Genomic DNA, 7,479 nt, shown 5'->3' with positions numbered 1-7,479 from the left:
CTTATTTCTCTAGGATTTATTCCAAAGAGTGGGATTGCTGGATCATATGGTACTTATATTTCTAGCTTTTTAGGGAAGATCCAAATCATTTTCCAAAGTGGTTGTACAATTTTACATTCCCATCAGCAGTGCCTAAGTGTTCCAAGTCTCTCCACAATCTCTTCAACATCTATTATTTTGTATTTTTTGGATTAGTGCCAGCCATGTTGGGGTGAGATGATATCTCATTGTAGTTTTGACTTGCATTTCTCTAATGCCTAATGATCATGAGCATTTCCTTACGTGCCTGTCTTCTTGGTGAAGTGTCTGTTGGTATTCTTTGCCCATTTTTTAATTAGGTTATTTGTCTTCTTGTTATTGAGGTATTGCAGTATCTTTTAGATTTAGAGATTGACCCTTATCGGATACGTTATAGCCAAAAATTCTTTTCCTCTGTAGTCTGTAGGTTCTCTTTTTACTCTTTTGGTGAAGTCTTTTGATGAGTGTAAGTTTTGATTTTTAGGAGCTCCCAGTTATCTAGTTTCTCTTCTGGTGTTTGTGCATTGTTAGTTATGATTTGTATACTGTTTATGCCATGTATTCAGGCTTCTAGTGTTGTCCCTATTTTTTCTTCCATGATCTTTATTGTTTTAAATTTTATATTTAGGTCTTTGATCCATTTTGATTTAGTTTTTGTGCATGGTGTGAGGTATGGTCTTGTTTCATTTTTTTGCAGATGGATATCCAGTTATGCCAGCAGCATTTGTTAAAGAGACTGTCTTTTCCCCATTAAACAGGCTTTGGGCCTTTGTCAAATATCGGCTCCTCATAGGTGGATGAATTTACATCAGGGTTCTCAATTTTGTTCCGTTGGTGTATGTATCTGTTGTTGTACCAGTACCTTGGCAGTATAATAGGCAGTTGTGGATTCATCATTGTTCTTTATCTTTGCCTAGCGTTCCACTGTGTGTATGCACCATAATTTGTTTACCCATTCATCTGTTGATGGGCACCTAGGTTGCTTCCATCTTTTTGCTATTGTGAACAGTGTTGCAATGAACATGGGTGTGCATATATGTATTTATGTGACGACTTTTATTTCTCTAGGATGTGTTCCAAGGAGTGGGATTGCTGGATCATATGGTACTTACATTTCTAGCTTTTTAGAGAAGAGCCCCCCACTTTGTCCTTCTTCTTCAGTAATACTTTACTTATTTAGGGCTTCCTTTTCCATATGAAGTTGGTGATTTGTTTCTCAATCTCACTTAAAAAGTGCTGTTAGAATTCGGACTGGGATTGCCTTGTATCTGTAGATCACTTTGGGTAGAATTGATGTTTTCACAATGTTGAGTCTTCCTATCCATGAGCAAGGTATGTTTTTCCACTTATGTGGGTCTTTTTTTGTTTCTTGCAGTAGTGTCTTGTAGTTTTCTTTGAGTAGGTCTTTTATATCTCTGGATAGATTTATTCCTAAGTATTGTGTCTTCCTGAGGACTACTGTAAATGGTATTGATTTGGTGATTTCCTTTTTGAAGCTCTGTTTGTGTAGACAAATCCAACTGATTTTTGTATGTTTATCTTGTATCTTGGTACTTTGTTGAAATCTTCTATTAGTTCCAGTAGTTTTCTTGTGAATTCTTTGGGATTTTCTGCCTAAAGGATCATATCATCTGCAGATAAGGATACTTTTACTTCTTCCTTACCAATTTGGATGTCTTTATTTCTTTTTCTTGCCTTATTGCTCTGGCTAGGCCCTCAAGCACAATGTTGAATATGAGTGGTGATAAAGCATATCCTTGTCTGCTTCCTATTCTCAAGGGAAATGCTTTCAGACTCTCTCTATTCAGGATGATGTTGGCTGTTGGGTTTGTATAAATGCCATTTATTATGTTGAGGGATTTCTCTTCTATTCTTATTTTGCTGAGAGTTTTTATCATGAATAGGTGTTAGACTTTGTCAAATGCCTTTTCTACATCAATTGATAAGATCATGTACTTCTTGTCTTTTGTTCTGTTTATGTGATGGATTACGTTGATCATTTTTATAATGTTGAACCATCCCTGCATCCCTCTGCATACCTGGTATGAATCCCACTTGATCATGATAAATTACTTTTTTGATATGTTGTTGAATTCTCTTGGGTAGAATTTTGTTTAGGATTTGTGCATTTATGTTCATGAGGGCTATTGGTCTGTAATTTTCTTTTTTTGTGTGACGTCTTTACCTGACTTTGGTATGAAGGCTATGCTGGCTTCATAGAATGAGTTTGGGGGTATTCCATCCTTTTCTAGGCTCTAAAATACCTTTACTAGTAGTGGTGTTAACTCTTCTTTGAAAGTTTGGTAGCCTTCTCTTGTGAAGCCATCAGGGCCAGGGCTTTTTTTTTGGCTGGGAGTTTTTTTAAATTACATCTTCAATCTCTTCTCTTGTTATAGGTTTATTTAGTTTTTCTACCTCTGTTTGTGTTAGTTTAGGTGGGTAGTGTGTTTCTAGAAATTTTTCCATTTCCTCTAGGTTTTCAAACTTGTTGGAGTACAATTTTTCATACTATTCTGTTATGATATTTTTAAGTTCAGTTGGATCTGTTGTGATATCACCCATCTCATTTCTTATTTGGGTTATTTGCTTCTTCCCCTGTTTTTCTTTTGTCAGTTTGGCCAATGGTTTATCGATTTTGTTGATCTTTTCAAAGAACCAGCTTTTGGTTTTGTTGACCCTTTCAATTGTTTTTCTATTCTCTATTTCATTATTTCTGTTCCAATCTTTATTATTTCCTTTCTTCTGGTGCCTGAGGGCTCCTTTTGATGCTCTCTTCCTATTTGTTTGAGATACAGGTTTAATGTTTTGATTTTGGCCCTTCCTTCTTTTTGGTTGTGTGGATTTATTGCTATAAACTGACCTGTGAGCACTGCATCTGCTGTGACTCAAAGGTTCTGGTAAGATGTATTTTCATTTTCATTTGATTCTATGAATTTCTTTTCCCTCCTTAATGTCTTCTGTAATGCAGTAGGTTTTGAGTATTTTCCATGTATTTGATTTTTTTCCTTGTTTTTTTTTCTATTACTGATTTCTACTTTTATAGCTTTATAGTCAGAAAAGATGCTTTGTAATATTTGGATGTTTTAGATTCTATTAAGGCTTGCTTTCTGGCCTAATATATGATCTATTCTGTAGTTGTTCCAAGCAGTTTGGAAAAAAAATGTATACTTGAAGCAGTTATATTCTTAACCATTGGGCCACCAGGGCTCCAATGACCATATTGAGGGAATAAAATATCATGTGAGATTTTGAATTTCTTTTTACTTATTTATTTTTGTCTTTTAAGCTTAGTGTCAGACTGGTATTTTCATCCAGCTAAGTAGCATTTTTTAAGTAGCATTAGCTAGTAGAGAAAGTAGTCCCCAGGCTTGCCCGCTTGGGAAATTATCATTAAATGTACCTGACACAAATATTATAAGTTCAACCCAAAGCTACTTAATAGGAAGAACAGTAAATGTTCTTGGTATGTTTCTGTATCTTCATCCTTACCAAACCAACAAAACCCATTGCCTTCGAGTCAATTCCAAATCATGGCGACCATAGAGGATACAGTAGCCCTGCCCTATAGGGTTTCCAAGGAGCAGCTGGCTAGTTTGAAATGCAGACCTTTTGGCTAGCAGCCTGAGCTCTTAATCACTTTGTCGTGAGGGCTCCATCTTCATCCTTAGAACTCTAAAACAAAAGACCTAAAAGTTTCATTTATAGAAATTGTGTAGAATATTAGCTATAACTGAATTTACATAGCACTTTGCTGCTGAATTCACATTCTGAATATCACACAGATTAAGGAACTGAACAATGCTCTGGAAACAGGCAAAAGAGATCTCAGTCAGGGATAGAATTTTCATTTAGTGGAGTGTCAGGAGATTGCTCCAGCCATGAGCCCATGTCTGCAGGAAACTTGGTTTGGTTTTTGTCTTACCAAGTCTGGAGGGGTCTCTTAGGGCTGAGCTTTAGGTACAACACACTGAACTAAATCCAGGCCCCCTTTACAGTGTTATTATCTCCCCTGCTGGTTTAATTTATGTATTTAATTTTAGTTTCCAGGGTGCAATATGGCTAATTACTTGAGAACTGAGGAACTTACAAGTGAAAATTTTTGCTTTTATAATTTGTGGCACATCAAGTATAATAATGTACCTTTAATTTCCTCAAAAAAGATAATTATGGTAATAGAATTATTTGAATAAAAATTTGTACTTTGTGCTGGATTATGTTCTCTACCTACTAATTTATATTAATATAAGTCGGTAAGGAATTTTTAATAAGACACTTCAACCCCAAGCTGGCAAGGGTGGGAAAAATCATCATACAGGCAGCACCCCCTTGCTTAGCATACTGGGAGAAAGGAGTGTCTCACTGGACAGGAGCCACAGCCTCTTGGGAGAGGGGAAATCAAGATTTCTATTAGATAAAATTTCATGGGGAAAGTTGTCTAGTTCTAGTGTGTAAAAACAGATAATTTGGAAGTGTGGCCTTTGGTAGAGAGAATAAACGAATTTTTGAAAACCTGAGACCAAAGCCACCTTCTTTGATTCAAAAAAGAAAAAAAAAAATGTGTTGGTTGTAAAATCAAAATATAAGTTGTACATGTGGGTATTTTTGGGGAAACATTTTGTCTCTATCCCAGTTGTTTATAGAAGAAGCATGATTCTCAAACTTCAAAGACTTCTCATAGGCTTTACATGGCCTTCAGCATTAAAAGCCACTTGCTTTGGGTCTGTTGTTACTTCCTGTTGAGTCGATTGTGACTCATGGCAACCCCATGTGTGCAGAGCAGAACTGCTCCATAGGATTTTCAAGGGTATGACCTTTTGGAAGCAGATTGTCAGGCCTGTCTTCCAGGGCACCTCTGGTGGGTTTGAATGGCCAACCTGTGGTTAGTATTTGATGACAACCATTTGTATCACCTAGGGACTCTACTTTGGGTCTACTGCTGCCATTTTTATTTATTTATTCTTCTACATGAGATTTTGTTTTAACCAAAAGTGCTTAACTAAAATAAATAAATAAATACATAAAACCACTCATATAGGAAAGACAGACTTCTGAGCCACCATTGGGACAGACTGTGGAATTCATATGCTAGCTTACAAGGCCAGTGCAAGTCACTAGTCATTAGCACACCCACTCTCCATCAGCAGTAGTGTGGTTGGATTTTATTGCTGTGTTATTAAACTAATTTGATCTGTTCTTATAAACCCATGCTTATCTTTTCACTTGTGTAAATACCGTAGAATAGAGTGTGAATTTATTTTATTACACCATTTTTTTGTTGTTTTTTGTCAGTCCACTAAAATGCTTTGATTTGGCAAATGTGCATATTATGTGTCCATTATGGGTTTATTATATGCCAGGTGCTTGTTACTTGTGGTAAAATTGGGCCCAGCCTCTATCTTCATGGAATGATTACATGTTTTATCCACAAAACCAGTAGCTTAAAATTGAAAATATCTATTATTTTTGGTGTCTTCAAATGCAATAAGCTTTTGTACAACATCCACGTAATACAGAACTATAAAGAATGAAAGGCTGCTATTAGTATTATGCCTGAGGGCTATGATTAAGAACAGGGATTTGAGCTGTGGAGTCAAAAAAGGCTTAGGTATAAATCCTGTGTCTGATGTGTATTAGCTCTGTGTCCTTGGGCAAGTCACTTTCTTTCTTTATGCCTTAGTTCATCATCTGATAATAGAGACAGTTATAATGCCTACCTCATAAGGTTGCTATGGAGATGAAATAATACATGTAAAGGGATTAGCAATGCCTAACACATAGCAAACATTCAATAATCAGTGGCTTATTAAACAATGATTTGTGAAGAACCTTAATGAATCTGCTAGTATACGTAACATACAGAGGTGTCATTACATTTTAAGATATATTATCTATGTAATCTCAACAGAAATCTAAAACCAAATAAATAAATTTATTACACCACTTGTGGGGAAAAAATTAAATTATTAAAAATTTTTTTTTTTTTTTTAATTTTAGTTATTACACCACCATGGTTCACTTGGTCTTTATCTGTGATACAGGATTTCTCACTATAGTTCTTTGAAGCAGACAAGATAGATGGTTATACTGAATATCTCAATTTTCTATAAATAGAAATAAATTGTAGGATTCAAATGGTAGTCAAATCACCTCATTTCAGAGATGAGAAAACAGGTATACAGATGGGAAATGAAGGGAACCAAAACTTGAGTTTCTCTAATTATCTTTCTATAATTTAAAATTTGAAACAAAAATATAAGTAATTTTCTTCTAACCTTTAAGCAATTCAAAACTTGTTTAACTTTATGCAATGCTCTTTAAATCCACAAAAGATAAACTCAGGAAGACTTGAGATGAATCTGTACAAACATACCATGAACTCTGGTGACATTCTTACACTAGCTTTGCTGGTAAGAGTTTTAAAATCTGGCCGTTTGTTTGTGGGAAAACTCTTCCCTTTCTCCTTTTGACTATATTTACGTTTACTCTTTTATACAAGAATTCAGATAAAAATCAGTGGTGGCACCAATTTGAGAGATTTCATAAAACTAAGACTCATGGGATCCATTCTCAAATTGTGTAGTCAAAGTCATTGTTCTCCGCTGAGAGATTTGTATGCTTTTAAAGCAGCATGGCCGACCTGATCACTTTCATCCTGCAGGTTCAATAAACTTTTTCATGAGTTTTGGCCTCTGAACCTGAGGGTTCATTTGTCTATAAATTTCATTATAAAATTAATGCTAAAGAAAATTGCTCCTGTGCTTGTGAGCCTTAGCTGCGCTACAGTGAAAGCTAGTCATGTTCTTGCTTACAGGAAGCTCTAGGCATTTGGTATATTCTTCATCTGATGAGCACACAAGAGATGTTACCTGCTCCTTGGAAATTATGGGTATTTTATTAATCGTTCCTCTAAATTACCTATCTGAGGTTACTCTGCCCTTGGACATTTAATTGTTCCTTTCTCTGTGTTCCCATAATACCCTGTTCATGCTATTATTGTAGCACAGAACACATTGCTTTGTAATTATATGTTTGCATTACCTGCTTTACTTATGAGAATTGGAACCACAAGAGAGCAGAGGTAAGGTATCTTTATAGTTGTTAGACCAGCATGTAACTCTAGCAAGGCTCCGGACAAGACTTAGTAGACAGTAGTGCCAGGCGCTGATACATATTTCTTCAAGTTTGTTAAATTAGGCATTTCTCATGACTCAGTTAATGCTCTTCCGGTAATAGGATATACCAGAATAGAGTACAAAGGGAGTATTTGTCTATTGAGTGCCTACTGTTTGCCCTATTTATAGACTCTTTTAATCATCACAATAGTACCTGCAAAGAGGTAGCATTTACACCTTTATTTTATTTTATTTTTTAATTAGCAAGTTTTTACTCAATACATTTAGAAAACTGCCCAGGTTCACAAAGGACCTAAGGAGTCAGGCCTTAAAACCGTAATTCTTACCT

The sequence above is a fragment of the Elephas maximus genome, chromosome 18 (genome assembly GCF_024166365.1).
Source record: "Elephas maximus indicus isolate mEleMax1 chromosome 18, mEleMax1 primary haplotype, whole genome shotgun sequence".
In the NCBI taxonomy this organism is placed as follows: domain Eukaryota; kingdom Metazoa; phylum Chordata; class Mammalia; order Proboscidea; family Elephantidae; genus Elephas; species Elephas maximus.
The sequence above is the reverse complement of the archived record's forward strand: the minus strand, read 5'-3'. Positions refer to the sequence as shown.